The sequence below is a fragment of the Alexandromys fortis genome, unplaced genomic scaffold (assembly GCF_014885135.2).
Source record: "Alexandromys fortis isolate MF-2015 unplaced genomic scaffold, M_Fortis_MF-2015_v1.1 scaffold_181, whole genome shotgun sequence".
NCBI lineage: Eukaryota > Metazoa > Chordata > Mammalia > Rodentia > Cricetidae > Alexandromys > Alexandromys fortis.
In genome coordinates, this window is record NW_026068069.1 from 2,217,780 (window position 1) to 2,236,735 (window position 18,956).

The 18,956-nt window shown below is 42.6% G+C and overlaps 1 protein-coding gene across 1 annotated transcript in view; it reads right to left on the bottom strand.

Annotated features, from left to right (window-relative positions):
- Ccdc192 (coiled-coil domain containing 192) overlaps positions 1-18,956 on the bottom strand; it is a 188,716-nt gene that overhangs the window by 137,234 nt on the left and 32,526 nt on the right. The gene's annotated exons all lie outside the window — the stretch shown is intronic.

Sequence of the window (18,956 nt, forward strand, 5' to 3'; positions counted from 1 at the left end):
TGAGACCTCAAAGCCCACCTCCACAGCTACTCCAACAAAGTTACAGTTCCTAATAGTGCCACTCCCGTTTATGGCCATTTTGTCTTCAAACAAGCACAGCATGCACATAGAGCTTAGAAGGAGACCAGTAGAATTCCCTTCTCTCCCTCTACCATGTATGTTCTAGGGAACAAACTTACAGTCATCAGGCTTGGTGGCACTTTTACCTATGGAGCTGTCAACCTGTTCCACTCTCTATTTCATGGTGAAAACAGTTCTTTAATTGAGGTTACCTCTTCCCGCAAGACTCTTACCTGTGTAAAGTTGACCAAAATAACCAGTGCAGTGAACCATTTCTCAAAAAAACACCAGAACTCTCCTCAACAACTTTAAAAAGCATGCAAGCATGGAATGGTAAATATATACATACATACATGTATGCATATCATTTAAAGCCCTGAATGTGCATGTGTGTGTGTGTGTGTGTGTGTATTGAGTTCTGAATATAAATTAGTCAACCATGGTTGTTTTATCAAGCAAAGCTATCTTTTAGAATTGATGAAAACACAAAGTCATGGCATAGAAGCACAAACTAAGACAGTTCCTGACCACCAAGCCAACACAGTAGTAACCAGAAGCTACTTAAAAGAATGTTATACAGAGGAAGGGGCAGTGTTAATCCCATGGATCCAGGGAAGGAGAGGAATAGGTGGACAAAGAGAGCATGGTGCAGTTACTCTGTCTCTCAATAAATGTTCCTTGCTCACCCTTAAAAACAAGGGAAGGACAGATAGGACTCCATCAAGTCCAACAAACCCCCATTAATAGAAAAGAAATAAGGAACAAACAATAATCTAACAAGGAAGCAAGCAAACACTGCAGTAATCAACAAGCATCTCTCAATAATAAATGTAAGTGGCCTGAAGTCACCAGAAAAGATAAGCAGACTGGCGACTGGATTGAAGAAAAAAAAAAAAAAAAACTAAATCCAACTTTCTGTTGTCTCCAAGAAGCAGATCTCACTGATCCGAAAATTCAGTGGCTGAGAGCCGAAGGATGGAAAGCAATCTTCGGGTGAGTAGTAGCTAAAAACCAGTTTGCATGGCTATTCTTACGTCTGATAAAACAACCTCAAACCAAAATGAGTCACAAGAGATTAAGAAGGACCACTCTACGATAAGGAGGTGAACAATTCACCGAGAAGCTATAATAGCTGCAAGTGCATACGCAGCAAATTTCAAATCTCACTTTCATAAGCAAACACTGATGGACACAAGATGTCAGGGTGGTCCTGGTATCCAGTGACGGAGGATTTCAATAGGCTGCTCTCATTTCCAAATCAGTCATCAAAACTAAGACCAACCAAGAGACCTTGAGCTACATTGTACAGGCAGACATAAAGACAATGTTTCACCCAGCACAAATGGAACAGGCATTCTTCCCAGCACCCTCTGGAACTTTCTCTATAGTAGACCATATTCTATGCTGCAAACCACAAATTGTAAAATTCTATGACCAAATACAAAGGATCAAAATAATCCTTTGCTTCTCATAGCCTTTTCCCTGTTTATCTTTTGACCCAAAGCCCAACCAGCATCAGGCAGAACACACGTGTAAAGGAGCTTGGCTTTGCCCAGCCCTAGCATATGAATCAAGTATGAATTACGCTGCCATGTTTGCCTTACTCTCAGGTATAAGAGACTGTTTTAGAAATGGCTGTAGAATACAATAGAGACACCTGACGCTCAAAGAGAAGAACCTTACCAGAGTTTTGGAGACTCTGTTCTAGGACGTTCTTACCCATGTGTGATGCTTTGCAATGTTGCGGGTGCCCTCTGAGGTGGCACATAGAAGGGGGCAAGGCAGAGGTGAGTGGTACTCACACTCTTGGGTGAAAACTCTTGTCTGACTGAGGTAACTACCTCCGGAGCTTCCTGCCTCTGGCCTTGCTGTTTGTTGAGTGAGATGACAGCCAGGCTTGTTACATTGTTAACTGGGCTTCTACGTTGTGAAATCATCCATAATAAATCCATAGAAGAGGTAGTCTTTCTACCTCCAAAGGCCATTCTTTCACTTGGCTCTAATTTTATCATCTCTTCCCATCACAGAGCTTTTGCTCCTGCTGTTTTTTTGCTCTGAAACAACCAAATCCACTCTCCGTCTTCTACGTTATCCTCTCTAGAATATTCTGTTCAGCATATGAAATTATAATAATTCCCACAAATGAACAATCTCATTGAACGCTCCCTTCAATTATTCCATTTCTTGTCCACTCAAACTTCTTGAAACACGCGTCATTCATATTGTCCTTACAATCACATTCCCTTTTTCAAGAGACACAGAACTGATTTATACCACTGGAGTGTCAGGTGTCAACTACAAACTCAGTAGGAACTAACATATCTTCTTTCTTTCTGTTTATACATCATAGAGCGGGGCCTGTGCTGGCCTCATGGTTTCCCAGTGGAAACAAGCTGTCTTTACGCAGCAGGGATGCTACCCATAGACTCAGTAGCAAGACCATTCATGTTCCAGGAAAAATTAAAAAAGGCATCTGTTGGCATCTCCTTGGCATCTTAAGTTGTCTTTTCTCTACTCGATTAGTCTTTATGGTCAAGAAGATGCGCTGTCATCATGAATTGCACCCAAGTCAGGTGTTCTAAGGTTGTTTCTTCTAAGCCATGAACACTGTGATTCACAGTCATGGGTCACTATGAGACTGGAGTCAGAAAGTGGCAGAAGCACAGTCTTAACTTTATGCCCACGTGCACACCTACACACTCCCTTCCCTCCTTTTCTACTGCTGGGATGAGATGCCATGATTAAGGCCACTCATAGAAGAGAGTTTAATGGGGTTTACAGTTCTAGAGTTCAGTCCACGAGAATCATGTCAGGGATCATGGCAGCAGGCAGGCACGGTGCTGAAATAGTTAACTGAGAGCTGATAGCCTGATCCACAAGCAGGAGGCCATTCAGAGAGAGACCCTGTGAATGGTGCAGGTTCTTGAAAACTCAAAGCGACATACCTCCTCCTACACAAGACCACACCTCCCAATCATTTCTAAGCAGTTCATTCAGTTGTTTATCAAGTATTCAAACATATTAGCCCATGGAATCCATTCTTATTCAAACATACACACAGGTATGCACATATATGTGTGTGTGTCTGTGCATATGTGTGCATGCATATTGCCCAGGATGTTCCCACGTAATATGATGCATATTACAAAATGCACACACGCTCCCCCAAAGGAGGCAGGACAAAATCATACCAACTTACTTCAAGCTTCACAATCAAATCTCCAAGCTACTTTCAATCCCCATGGAATCATAGTCACGTGAGAATCCTCAAGATATGGCATTTCAAAACCAATTGCAAAATGTATCGTTCCTAATGTGCCCAATATACAGAAGAAGATAGGGCACCCTGAGCAAGGGTAAAGAATCTATAGTGGTTACCAGCCATTGCAGTCGCTGCATTCTACCCCTGGTATGTGAAAAGGCTGCACATGTACTATCCTGGCAGTGCAATGAGAGGGGGTGGAAAAACTACTTGGCTCTGCCCTAAGTGACCACTGGAAACTCCCCCTTCTCCTCTTCCTTATGGGCATATCCAAGAAAAGAACTAGGGGATTCCTGCACAAAAGTGATGCACGAAGTTCCAGCCTCAGCCGTACCACTGATTTCCCTAGACTGCTTCATCTGCAACAGAGACTCAAAGAAAGTGGCTTTAATATTAGCTGGCTCCTTTCACCAGGAAGTAGAGGCACTCCTGGATGCAGAGTCGTACAGTAGATTTTCAGAGATTTCGCCCTCTGCTGTCATTGGCTCTCGGGAACTCCTTTTACTCTCCTCTCCTTCCCCTTTCTCTCTCTCTCTCGCCCTCCCTTCTTCCTTGCTTACAGACATACATATCACTCTGGAAAATTTTTTCAGTCCTTGGTAAGAGAGCAACCAACCGTCTCAATTCCACGTCTCTTTCAGCCTGGCTTCTGCCCTCCTCTGCTCTGCTGGTACTTAGGGTGTCAAGGTTCTCCCATTCTCACCTCAGCAAACACAGTGCACCCTTTCTGGGCATTGCATTCAACCTCACAGTAAATTATTACGCATCCGGGAACTGATGCCTCTTAAAACACTTTCCTCTTTCTGCCTCGGGGCATTCTCTGGCTTTCTCCTATGGCTTTGGCTAGGCTTTTTCTGACCTTCCAGTCTTCTGATGGTAGAAATCTAAGGGCTTGGTCTTGGGCCCTGCTCTCTGCTTTACGCAAGGCATATAGTGACCTCTAAGTGATCCTGTTGACAACTGTAGTTTAAATCCTAGTCACATGCCAGCTCAATATTTATATATACAGACACTCATTTTTCACTCATGCATAAACACACATGCTGAGAAATTTGCTTAATATGTTAGCTGCTTATATACTAGACATGTTAGAATTACTAAGCTCAAAGTGAATCTACTTATAATCAGTGCCTTTCCCTCTCTCGGTAAATAGAGTTGAAGCTACTGAGCAATTTAAAACTGGACATTCATCCAGCCATCAAGGGCAATTGTTAAAACCACCCTATTAAGTAATGTGGAATTACGGGTTCTTTTATCTCTTCTTGTCTGCATTCCTAGATTTTCTGCTCCACCACCTACAAATTGAGGCAAGTAATTGTCTACGCTAATTATCTCAGCTAGATTTTCCCAAAATTGCTCAAAACCAAACTCTAGCCAAGCCTTGCAGAGTTCTGTATAGAGGAAAGCGTTTTGTAAACAAAGTCTTCCCAAGTGCTAAGTGCTTTATGTGCTGGTTTGGACTATTCTGACACATTCTGAGTCTCTGAAGCAATAAATAAGACATGCAAAAATCTTAATAAGTATTATCTTACCTGGGTGGGGGACCTGGTGCCTAAAGATCCATTTTGACTCACAAAAGTGATTTTATCCAACTTAAAACTTACTTTCAATGAAATAACAAATTCTCCATTCTGCCCTTTGTCTTAGACCATGGCAAATCATTCAGTGGATTAGATTTTTTTTGTGTGTGAATTTTTTAACAGGCTATTTCCAGGCACTTCTATGTTCATGTACATTTAAAATAATATTGTAGGGCACAGCTCAAAATTAGAACTATTTCTGTGTTAGCCTGCCAGGACTGCTCCAAAGAGGGCCCCACATTGGGTGGCCTGAACATCAGAGCTCTATTGTCTCCTGTATATATAGTCTGTGAGTTGTACCTAGGTATGAGCTGGATCGATTCCTCCTTTAGCCTATGAGGAAGGCTTGATTCTGTGTTCCTGCTGGTGGTTTGTTGTCAATTTCTGTGGCTCTTTAGCTGACAGAATCATCCATTTGGTGTCTGCCTTCATCTTTGCGTAGCTTCCTCCCAGCATGGGTGTCTATATCGACCGTTTCCATTTTTAATTCGGATCTCATCATCTTGGAAATGGAGCTAGCTCACCTCACTAAAGCACAACCTTGCCTCAACTGATTATAACAATAGTGAGACCATTTCCAGGTAGTCACGTGTTCAGCTACACAGAATGAGAATGCCGGCAGAAGATGAATTTTAGGGGTGCACAATGAAACCCAGAGCACACCCAAATTATTTGAGAGGGGAATCCCTGCACAACACAGGAAAGCTTACACCCTAGGTGAAAACATAATGAAATTGTCACTTAAAGGCCAATTAATAATTGAAATATAGAGATTCAGGAACAGAGTTTCCAAGTCTTCATTTAATGTGTGTGCACATACACATGCATACAGGCATGTTCGTGTGTGCAGATAATACTAGACAGAAATGAAGAGATGCAGGAAAAGGTGAGGAGATTACTCATCAGCTTGGCTATGAAGGTCAGTACTTGGGGCAAAAGTTAAAAAAAAGGTGGCATTGAGTTGTAGGACATTGAAGCATGATATTATACATGGCATAATTCAAAACAACAACAAAACAACAACACAGAGCTACTCCTGCCAGGGAGAAAGTGCCCAATACACCAACTGGAATGTACTAGAAATAATATTTTTCCCTGTAAACCTTACTACTTATTTCAGCCCACAGATTCTCACCCTTGGGCAAAAATAACTCTTAAGATCCTCTGTTGAGAACTGGGTGTGCCCTACCTATAACTCCGCACTGTAATACAGTGATTTGTCCATAGGCTCTGCCTTGCCCACGGGGACTCCATTTTGAGAACAGAAGATGGCTCTGTACCTGGGTGGACCTGCAAACCACAAGCACTACATGACTGACATCATCCACGCTGTACAGAATGATACATAACTTAGTCTGAAAAGTAGGAGGCCCTACCCTATAAGTTGATCAAAGAAAATTGGAACTCTAGGAGCACATGAGCATATTAAAATTGTATCGGGAAAATCGGGCCAACTAAATTGTCAGACATACAAAATTAAGAAAAGAGAATGACATCCTCACTTGGACCCCATGAAGAAGGGGAACCTCTTACTAAGATGGTGACACTTCCACTGACCAATCTCTGACCACCTCATAAAAACTGCTCAGCTTGATTCACTGCCATGGCTTATTCAACCACCATCCACCCATCTACCTACCTGTTTGCCTGTTTGGACCTGCCATTCTCTTGTCTGCCTAATTGATCATCTGGACCTGGACCCACCATTTGCCTCTACAGTTTCCTCCACACCATGAGTCTGCAACTCAGCTCTGATGCTGTGGTTTCCAACTCTTAGACAGCAAAGAAAAGCCCAGACTCGGCTTGTTATCCTGGCCCTGAAGAGACTGCCTTTGCATCTCTACAAGCTTCTGCCTCTCAGGCTTCTTTGAAACTTTTTGAGCTCTGCTGTAGCCTCTTTAACCCCCTTGTAACCATCCTGTAAAATAGATAGAGGATAGATAGATAGATAGATGATAGATAGATAGATAGATAGATAGATAGATAGATGAAAGATTACATAGGTGATAGATAGGTAGATACATGGATAGATGATAAGTAGGTAGATGAGATAGATAGATAGATAGATAGATAGATAGATAGATAGATAGATAGATAGATACAAGTAGATAGATGGACAGATGATAAATAGGTAGATAGATGATGAAAACGATGATAGATGGATAGATGACAGGTGATATATATAGAGAAAGATAGATAAAATCAGTGTGTGCTATATATGATGAGATCTGAGAATTAATACTAACAATTAGGACTGGAATAAACCTGTGTTTGTTGTGGCCAAATATGAAAGTAGGGGTACTTGGCATATCACAGCCAATGAAAATTCCATACCTTGTAAACTTGCTATTCAATAGACTCCGACACTGTGGAAAGACACAAACACATGTATGTTTCTGAAATACGTATGTATGTATGTATGTATGTATGTATATATATATATGTATGTATGTGTTTCCTCGGGACATCCACCACCTCCAGGACTACTCATTCATCTGGCAGCTTGCAAAACTTTAAGGCATTGGAGAAGGAAGACACTCAGGTCCCACCCTGGCCATGACTCAGAAACCTCCTGTCCCCAAGCCTAGACACCACAAATGAACTGATTGCAGATTCACTGCAGGGATCAAGAGCCCATTTCTAGGGCACAGAGAGTCTCCCTAAACTGGACACATTCTCAAAGCAATTTCATGGAGCATAAAGCAGCAGGCATTCTCTGCCGCTGGTGCTCATGGATTTGGCTCCCTGATTTCCAGATTGGGAAAAATGTCTTTTGCTATCTCTGATGTGTGTCCTGCCTGCTCCCTGATTGGAGCGGTCCCTGCTCTGAAGTCCGTTAGTCAACTTGAGTGATTTAAATAAAAGTTATATAATTTCAAAAATATATTCCGGGGGCAAGAAATACAGAGTGGGCTTCTTTGAATGAAGAAGGTAACTGTCCTGGGTGAGTTTTAAAGCTGGGAGGGGCTGTTTCCCCTGGAATGGACTTCAAGTTCAACTCACTGCTTCCTCAGAGTCTGTGAGAATCTAAGAGAACAACCAGGATTGACTAATAAAAGGCGGGGAATGAGGTAGGGAAGCCTCTGTATAGTCTTAGGATGACGCAGCCCTTTTGTTACCAGGGGTGGTATAGGCTTAAGAGGAGACAAGTCAGGAAAGGACAGTCTGTGGGGGCTTGTTCCTTTGTTATTGGATACCAGACACAAACACAGACACAAATAGCAAAGGCATGGAAGCGATGGGAAGACATCGAACCTGGATGACAGAGGACACAGACAATATGAAGCAGACAGAAGTTCCAGGACCTGAAATAAAAGTACAGACCTGACCAACATTTCTGCCTCAGCATGACCGGGAGAAGGTTTTCTGTTGTTTCCTCATCTCATACTCTGTGTGTGCTCTCGGTAGTTTTCACCCTTGGCTCCTATGCACAGCAGTTTGCGGTCAGTTATTCTCACCAAGCACCCCATCTCTTAGGGGTAGACCAAATTAAGGAACATCTCATGGTGATGGTTATCCTTGAACAGCCTCCCCCACCACCACTGAAACCAAGACTCTGGCAGTTTTATCTTCAGCTAAATCAGAACGGCCACAATTCTGAAAGGGGTACAGGTCATCTCTGAACTGAAAATGCTTCCATCGGTTTCAACAGTGCAGTATCAACTAAGGGCAGATCTGAGTGGGCCAGGGTTGTGAAACTGTGCTTAAGAAGCTGAAGACAGGCAGTGGGAGAGGAGAATTCTCTGAAGCAGGAGGACAAAACCGCCTCTGGGAAAATTTAGATGCACAAACACTTGTGGGAAGGAGAGCAGCTTGGGAGAGCATAGTCTACCAATGTGGGCGGTTCTTTTAAGATGTGTGGTCCATGCACAATGAATAGGAACCTTTTCATTTCTTATTCTCCTCCTAATTGAAGGGGTGTTTCTTGTTCTGTGATATGGTAATCAAGAACCCATGTTTTATTAGCAATGGAGGGGATTCAATCCCTTAAGGGTCTGATTAGCATTATTTAGTAAATCAATAAAACCTCCTTGAATTTACTTTTCATTTTACATAAAGTGATTTCAATCACGGGTCTTGTTCTTGAACAAGACATGTTCTTAAATTTTATGCTACAGAGTCAAAAAACTAGCACCTTTTAAATGCTTTAACCTGAAGATCTTTTTGTTTGTTTGTTTTGTTTTGCAAATCAAGACACCTGCCTGGGGCCAGTAAGGTCATGAATCTTAGAAAAGAACCTATTCCTGTCTCTTTACTAGATCAGCATATTTCCTAACCACATTCTAAAACTTATCATTATACAGCCAAATGTAATTCTCACCCATCATCAAAGACATCTCTCTTCGCCACAGATAAACCATGACAGAAAACCACAACTGGTCAGAACGCAGAGGCAAGTGTCAAAAGTTGTTCCGTCCCAGTGACTACATCTTCAACACAAACTTCTGCACTTAATGTTCAGAGAACATCACAGAAGACCTCAGGAAAGATTGTAACAGCCAGAGGACAAGGGAGTCTGCTGCCCTGAGATTGATTCTCCTAAAAGTGACAGAGAAGCTACACCTATGATTACTAAATGATAGGGCAGCCTAAACAAGACCTCAGCAATGGCACCACCAATAGGTACTCAACCTGTAAGGGGGTGCTGGAGGAATTCCTATAGCCAGTAACCTTTAAGTTACCCACCTTCTTGGGTGTGGCCTCTTATACCCTAATTTAAAAAAGCTTTTACAGCTGGGCACGGTGGCTCGTACCTCTAATCTCATTTCTCAGAGGCAGGAGGCTCACTACAATCAGATTCAATAGCAATCTGATCTACCTAGTGGAGTTTCCTGCCAGCCAGGACTAAGTGGTGAGGTTCTCACTCAAAAACAAACAAAACAACAAAACAAAACAAAACTCGGCATCACCACCAACAAAAAGCAATGTTAAACGAATGGTATCGTTTTCTATTTTACAAATCATATTATCTTTCTTTGTAGATGACAGATTTTCAGATGCCCTTCTATATTCAAATGTTGTATAGACACAGGACACTCATGTACTCTTAAGAAGATGGCAGTATTAAAAAGCTGATAACTTATTGGTCAATAAGCTAGGTCAGTACTCTCCATTTGAAGATAGCTGTATTTTGGCTCCTTGGAAGGTCATTCTGAAAAGCCTACTCTAGACTACTGTCCATCCCTGTGCATCCACTTAAATAACCTCAAATGATGGACATTTCTGTAATTCCAGACATAACATTGAACAATTCCATGGCTAGGAAATGGGATCTTTACACAGAAAACACAGTCATCCAAAATGTTTGCCCTGGAACTCTGGGGGCTGAACATGAGTATAATAAGAACAGTTTCTAAAAATGGGTTATGGCTACCATGTAACTTCAAAGGTTGAAATTCCTAAGATCTAAGTAAGCCAACTTACAAGCACTGCTGGACAGAAAGCTCTTAGCATGAGTGGTAATAAGCCTCCATGGAGCCTTCCTTGGGAAGCACAAAATCTTCAGCATGTAAAAATTCACACCTACAATAGATAACTTCAGATACCGCCGTCTGTAACTAGGAGACCAGACTGCAACCATGCTTCTACTTCACCAATCCTTAACCACAACTGCTTAGTACTTCTTGTCTCCACTTTCTTCTCTTTATCACCATCTTAGACCCTTAGCCATTTTAAAACTAGAGTTTTATAAGTATCCATTCATTGACTGGTCCTTCTCAGGAGCCTCACTCTTGTCTCTTGGATACAGATCTGAATTTGTGTAACCACTTTTCTCCTGCACCTCTCCATCGATCCCCAGTCCTGCATGTCCACACCAACTGTTGTGACGGAAAGAAACAGTCAGGGTTGCCTGATACCAATGTTGATGTTCTTATCCTGGAAATGAGGGCTTTCTTGAGGCTTTTTTTGGATCAGGATTAAGGGTGAGAAAAAAACCATAGGAGCAGAGCAGAAAACTTCTAAACAGGACCAAAGGGAAGGAGTATATTAACATTTAATTTTTCCCTTAAATAAAAAGAACAGTTTATTCTCTTTATTTAAGAAAGTGTAAATGGGTAATTCCTCAACTCAGCAAACTTGTTGCTTATGAAGAGGAGGTTTGGTTACCAACAACCACATGGTGGTTCAGAAACATCTGTAGGTCCAGTTCTAGGAGATCTGATGTCCTCTTCTGATGTTTCTGAGCACCAGGCACATACGTTCCACTTACACACATGCAGGCAAAATACTCATACATGTGAAAAGCTAAGACCATAGGAAAAGAAAAGAAAATGCTAAGATTAGTTTGCAAGTAGTGGTGTAAGACCTGGAGAAACGAAAGTGAGGTATGTTAAGAGTTGACTCTGACAGCAGAGGGTGTTAAATTGGGAGTTTTAACCTGAAGAGAAACATGGGGTAAGTGGTGAAAGGTTTTAGTCCAGCTGTAGTATTGGTGAAGCCACTAATCAAGGACCATAATGGATAAGTTGGGAGTTCCTGCTACACAAGGTGGTCTAAAAAGGGTATTGATGGTAAAACAGAAGGAGGATAGATCCAAAAACCATATGGGAGGCATGTGAACCAGTGATCTTCCAGGCTTGACATAGCTTCAGCTTCAGCTGCCAGTGGCGAGGATTACCCACAGGTGACCTAAACAAGGTTGGGACTATTCACTGTCTTTCACGCTGGAGGAGGGGCTCCATTCCTTCTACAAGACTGATGGACTGTTTACAGTCTTTTCCTGGAGGAGGGACTTACAAGGCCTCCTTTTATTTATAAAACCTGACAACCTTCCTTCACCCAGCGATTAATCTTCATTCTGGGACTGACTTGTTAGGTAGAAATTGGACAATTTAAGGGCAAAAATTCAAGTTCCTAAAGAGGTGGGATTTCTTGTTCTTCGGGTCACAACCACCTCCAAGTTACCTGTGCTTCTGTAAGGAACTTCTCACTCATTGGTTCACCAAGGTACACTGGATGGAATTGTTTCTTTGAGTCTTTTGTTGGTGCCCTGTTTGAGATGAGGAAGGGTTTGCTCGCGTCTCCTGAGGAAAAGGTCATTCAGAGAATTTGACTGGACATGTAGGGGGAGGAAGCAGAACGGAGAGAGGACAGAGCCTTCTCATTTCAGTCATGAGGTATCTAGTAGCACTTAGCACTAGGGGATGTTGAACAAGGACAGGTCTGTGGTGGGAAGCTGTTATACTAGAGAGGTGGCTCTTGAGTTGACTCTGGTAGCCTTGGTGAAGCTGTTTAGCAGGTGTCGTGTTTAGGGACAGGAAGAAGATCTGGGACAATGAAGACTTGGACAGTCTCAGCCGCGTGTATCCTGAAGCCAGGTCACCAAGCGAAAGTGGAGAAGAACAGACAAAAGGCCTGCAAGTCCATTGAGGTTCTTGCATTAGCAAAATGGCATATAGCTCTGTAGGACTCTTTGGACAAGTGCATGAGCTATTCATGGGGATTCTTAGAAGAATGCTAGCTCACAGGTTTGATAAAAATCCCTGAAAGAATAAATAAGGAAATAAAATCATGGACCTAAATATTATGGTTTAGGTATGATTTGGCCCTGACAGAGCCATGTGCTGGGAGCTCAGACCCCAAAGTGGGTGCTGAGAAATGAGACCGTTCAGAGGTGGGGTCTGGTAGTATACAGTTGGGGTCTGGGAGCCACATCTCCTGATGGGATTGCATTAACCTTGCCTCACACGAGCGCTTGGGTCCTGCAGAAGTGGAGAATTCCTGCCAGAATGTTGTGATAAGCAGTCAAAGCATTTGCTCAGAAACCCTCTAGTGTACATGTCACTCACTGCTCTTCCCTGAGTTCTTGCTGTTGTGATAGCATCCACCATGAGTCTCACCAGGGCTAAAAGATGTTGATACCAAGCTTCTGATCACCTGAAACTAGGAACCAAATAATCCTTTCTATATGCAAAGCACCTCCCCCCTCCCAGTATTTTATTATAGCAGAATAAGATATTCACTTCCTATTTTACTTGAAAACACTAAGAGGAAACAGTATAAAGAAAATGAAGATGAAGCCCGTTCCAATGACACCCCATCTTATCAACTGATATGGGATTCCCCTCTGTATGCTATGGATATGTTTTATTACCATTGGTTAATAAAGAAGTTGCTTTGGTCTATGGCAGAGTAGAATATAGGTAGGTGGGAAAACTAAACTGAACGCAATGAGAAAGAAGGCAGAGTCAGGCAGACACCATGTAGCTGCCCAAGAAGCAATTGGTAACAAACCACGAGCCTCGTGGTAAAAATATAATGGGTTAATGTAAGATGTAAGAGTTAATTAATGAGACGTCTGAGCTAATAGGCCCAACAGTGTTATAATTAATATAGTTTTGTGTGATTATTTGGGTCTGGGTGGCCAGGAAACACGAGCACAGGCTCTGTTTACAATTGACAAAGCCATGACTCTTATGGGCACAAGGCCTTTTGCTTTCCCTTGTATAGGAAAATCGCATTAATTAGCACCTAGTCAGCTATTTAAAACTGACCTCAGTTTGATCTTGACATTTACAAGCAAAAGGAAGTCTTCAGTTATGTAACAGGCTAGCAGTCCACTCAGCCAGCCTGCAACAATAACAGAAGCCAGTCTGTCGGTGTGCCTGATTCCATTCAAAACAAAACAAAACAAAAAAAATCTCTTCAGGGACTTGAATTTTTGCCCGGACATTGTCCAAATTCATACCCAACAATGCAGTCACAGAGTGAAGATTAATATCCACCTAGAAAGGAGGGGTCTGGGTTCTGTAATTAAAGAGGGAACTCTGGTTCTAAAATCAATCAGGACTTTGATTAGCCCAGACTGACCCAACGAGGCTCCATATAACGAGACTTCCTAGTGGCGAAGGAACCCATTCCAAACCAAACTGGCTGCATGTACTTTTGTGACATTAAAAGTAGACTTCAAACTAGATCAGAAAACAGAAACTCATTCATAGAACCTCCTGCCTTTCTACTGGCACAGGGAGCATGACTTCTGAGCACTTCCAGAATGAATACTCCTACCAAGCTGGCATGGCTTATTTCAAATAAGCTTGCAGCAGGGGATCTGCTGTTGTATCTGAACAGTAAAGATGAACTTGGACTATTTTATCTGGGAGTAATCCAGCACGCATCAAGATATTTTTAGCCATCCAATACACATCTCACTGTCTAAAACTCTGCTAGAGATCAACCTTCCTTCTATCCCCGAGAGAAAATATAAATCCAACACTGAGGTATAAGGTGAGGAAAAAGAATAGGACGATATTAAGAGGCTTTGATGTGAAATGCTTAAGTACTTCATGGATATTAGTCAAACATGACACGCCTAATCCTTTGGGTTTCTGTTTCTTTATTGTCCAAGCTAAATAACAACACACATACAAATGCCTGGAGAACCAAGAATAATAATTAGTCAAGTCGATGAAACTCCCCAGAGAGAGTAAACTGCAGGATCCTCCCTATTCTTCTCCTGCGATCTATTTCCTTCCACTCACAGCCTACACTTGAGCTCCTTTCCCTTGTTTATTGGACACTCCTGTCAAAGGAGTCGTGAAAGAAATGTCCCATCTGCTGTGCTTCGGAAGCCTCACACTGAAGTCAAAACCTGAGGCCCCCAACAATGGTCTAAGACATTAACTTGGCTGTAGCTCTTATTGTTCACACTCTACCATAAGAATAACACACACACACCTACAGAGAGAGAGAGAGAGAGACAGACAGACAGACAGACAGACACAGAGACAGCAGAAACACACACAGAGTGAGAAAGAACTACACTCTCCATTTTCTCAAGGGCAGGAGACTCCTGGTTAATCTCAGCATGTAGGCTTCCCAGGCAGAATTAAGACCCAGCACTGCCCCCTCAGGTTTCTTTAGTGTGGCCCAGCAAATTCCCAAGAGCACGGGAAGCTCTGTGCTTCAGTGCCTGCGTCCTCCCTGCCTATCTTCTTTGAGCGAGAGAAATTGCCAGTCTGTTCAAAGCGGTGTTACCACTTTTCAGCAAAGTGCTCAGTAAACATCTGTGAAGTTGAGTTCTATGCAGAACAACAGCGAACAGGAAACCCAAAGTGAGTAAGCGTGCACACTAGCTAGCTAAATTTGTCATGATTTAACTTTAGCATCTTCCAAAGCCATTAGAGCCCACATTGGGATCTTGCAAAAAAATAAAATCAGGGTGAGTTCACAGGAAGAAGGAATAAAGAGGCAGCAGGGGAGACACTGGACTTTTTGCCTTTACCATTTTGCCTCCTCTTAGGTTACTTTCAACTTTTTTATTCAGTCTAAGAAAACACTGTACTAAGATTGCAGTGAATCTGTGCCTACCTCTTCGCTGTCGCCCAACGCCAGCAAGTTGGGTATTCTAGAGTTCAGTTCGTGTCACTCTCTCTCTGCTGGCTGGAGACACAGCGCTCTGTTTTGCTGACATTTCCTCTGAACACTGGCGTACAGAGTTCCCAGGACAATATTTCTTCTGGTTATATTCCCTAGTCTTTTCTATGCTTAAGAGACATCCAGTGGCTAACGTGTCTTTGCAGGGCTATGTCAGCTATGTGTGCCCAACAGCACACAGAAAGCTTCACTTGTCTTAATCTGAGCTGCCGTACATATCCCAAATGTGCCTATGCTGTGAGCTATCATATCCCAAATGTGTCTCTGTAGCTATCACAGCGTGTCCCAAAGAGTCTCCACTGTGAGCTACAGGCATATCCCAAATGTGTCCCCACTGTGAGCTATTGTAGTATATCCTAAACATGACTCTTCTGTGAGCTACTGTAGCATATCCCAAATATGCCCCAAGAGCATAAATATCTTCCCAGAACAATTTGATGACTAAGACTTCCAGGGAGCAGCACCTGCTTCATGTCATATAGGTAGCGCCCAAGGGACAGCATTTAGAGTTCAGGAATTAATCAATACATCTAGGACAACTAGTGATTCTATCAGTGGTGTCAAGATGAGCAAGTGATAAGAGTCCACTCATCAACCAGAGGTGCTGGGAACGCGGCGTCTCTATCCAGAAAAGCGCAGAGTCCACCAGGACAAAACTCTGCATGCGCCAGTGCGGTCGATGGTTCGGATACGGAGACAGAGAGTGCTTGATATTCATTTTCCCTTTCTTAATGAAAGGATCCCAGAGATTGTGGCGGAGACAATGTATCCAGCTAATCACTCGTGTTTCTCGTCTCTAATGCAAATACAAGCATGAAGGATGCGGGAGGATTAGCAGATGTCTCAAGAACAACCATCCCTGCCTTGCAGTGGCCTCTTCTCCCAGTGCTGCCAGACATGTGGACAGACAGCACAGTTGCAGGGCCTCTTGGTCCTGGAGGACCTGACACCCCATTTGTGAATTCAGGCCTCCCGGCGCCTACCGCTACGCTTATTTTACGTGAGGAAAAGCCAACATCCACCTTATCCAGGTTGTCTCTTTAGCTCAAACTGAATCCAAAGCAACAGCATCAATCCACACAGCTGCAGAGCACAAGACAACACTGAAGAAAATCCTTTTGTGTTCTGGGTTAGCAGCTGTCTTGAAACTAGATGGGGTCTGGATAGAAATGTAAATAATTAAGGCCTGCACCATATCTAGCAAATCAGAAACCCTGGAGGAAGGGCCTGCCAATCTAGTCTCCAAGTTAGAAACCCCAGCTAAGGAATCAAGAGAAATTCTTCTTATTCAGTGCAGGGTAGAGAATCATCTCAGTGTCGCTGGACTGTGTCTACATACTCAAGAACTGGGAGGGTTATTTTCGGCAAAAGGACCTTAGCATCAAGCTCTGGAGGGCAACCAGCAGCCTTGGCAATAGCCCGTGATGGCGTTTTGTTTGTTTGTTTTGTTGTTTTTTTTTTTCTTATCTTTGTGGTGGTGTGGGCTTTTGGTCCCCCTTTGGCCAGCAATTCAAGAGAATTGATGCGCACATGAACTCTCAGAGACTGCGGCAGCACACACAAGACCTGCACAGGTTCAAGTCCGATGGGTCTCAACACTGAATGGGAGATAGATACAGGATCCCACCACCAACCGAGAAACTACTTGCAATCGATACCATCTGGAAAAAGGAAGAGAGTTTTTTCCAATGGGAAAATGAGTTTTCTTTAATGGAGCATCACTGGGTTTATCAACCACACTCCAGGGCAGACCCCACACCCAAAAGAACACTAACTCTGTGTTGTGTGTGTGTGTGTGTGTGTGTGTGTGTGTGTGTGCGGCAGGGTAAAGATTGTTTTGTTTTGATATTTTTGTCTTATTGATTTTTATTTGTCTTGATTTCAGTTTTTCATTTTTTGTTTTCTTTTTGAGAGAGAGTGAGAAAGAAAGAGCTTAAAGTAGGGTAGGCAGAATGGTGAAGTGGACCTTGGAGGAGTTGAGGGAGGATGGACAAGATCAATTACATTGTACAAAAAAAAAAAAACAAAAAAAACAAAAAAAAACAAAAAAACAACAACCTTAAAACCAATTTTTTTTTCAGTTAAACATATTTGAGTTCCAAAGCCATATTCACCATTTTCTGACCACATGACATTGGGGAAGCGATGATATTTGTGAGTTTCATTGCCCTCACTAATAAGTGGGGATTATAATAATGGTGTCCCTTACAGGACTACTGTGTCCATCAAGAAAATAGCTACAAATCTAAGTTCTGCCCTTGAGAGACTGGAAGGACATTAAGAAAGAAGTTAACTCCCATTTAGGAAGATGGCTCAGGAGTTAGGGTGCTTATAGCCAAGCTGAGCGCACGAGTTCTATCTTGAGACCCACATAGTGGAAGCAGAGAAACATCTGCAAACTGTCCTCTGACCAACACACACACACATATAAACACATACACACATATGCACATAAAGGTATACACACATATGTATGCGCACATATACATACATACACATATACACACATACATGCATACACATACACACAATAAAGGAATAACAAATGAATAAAATAAGTCTAACTATAAAAAAGAAGCAGAAGAGGCTGTGTTCATTCACTAACTAGCGTTTACAGTGTGGTGCAGAACTTGCCACACTCTGCGATGTACACACAAGCTTAGGTCTCCTCCCACTGACTCTCTGCTTCATCCTCGTCATCGCCTCCCTCATTCTCTGCGATGAGAGATTTTCACACAGGGAGACTCCAGAAGAAAGAGGAGAATCCTTCTCTTTGTGTGTATCGTAACTGTCCGATAAGCTACTGGTTGGCAGTTAGGAATGTCATCCGGGGCCTTATGGAACATCCATGTCATCAGCTAAAGGAAAAGGATGCCCACCTGGAACAGGAAGTCTGAAAGCTCACACTGCTTTCTGGAAGCCTTAATCTCTCTGAGGAGTGAATGAAGGGTGAGGTGGGGAAAGAGAGAGGAGTGGGAGGAGCAGAGGGAGGGGGAACTGGATAATAAATAAATAGATAAATAAAGGAAGGAAGGAAGGAAGGAAGGAAGGAAGGAAGGAAGGAAGGAAGGAAGGAAGGAAAGTGAAAGCATCATTCGTGCTCTTTCCTTCCAGTTTCTGTCATTCTCCATTTCTTCAACTAAAAGCCTTGCTTTATGGAAGCCATTGTAGGCCCCTGACTGTGTCTTGTCTATGCCTCGTCTCTACTGGACAGAAGCAATAACTGGGAGAAGTTGAGCCATCAGCTTGCCTTCCTCTGAGCTAACTGTTGCATGGGATCATGACTATTCTTCTACAGCCAGTGTGTATGGCACGTTTAATAACCATAATTCCCATGTTTCAAGTTACAGTACCTAAAAGCCACCCCAAACTAATTCCAACTTCAACTAGGATATTACTAGATTCAGCTAACTACAGCTCTCTCTCTCTCTTTTCAAAGATAAAGTTAGAGCAGAAAGCCAAGAACCTCAGATTAAACCCTTTGAGAGCCGTTTTTATATTTAATTGATCTGTTTCAACAGCAGTGATAGAGGCAGCCAAATGCAATAAAATGTTCAACTTAATTAAAAATGTAATATTGCAAATCCCTGTAATGTGTTTTACACATCATTCTTTCCTTTCCTCACAGTGTTGCCAGACTCCAGCTAAGTCTACTTTGTCATACAAGTCTAAAATGT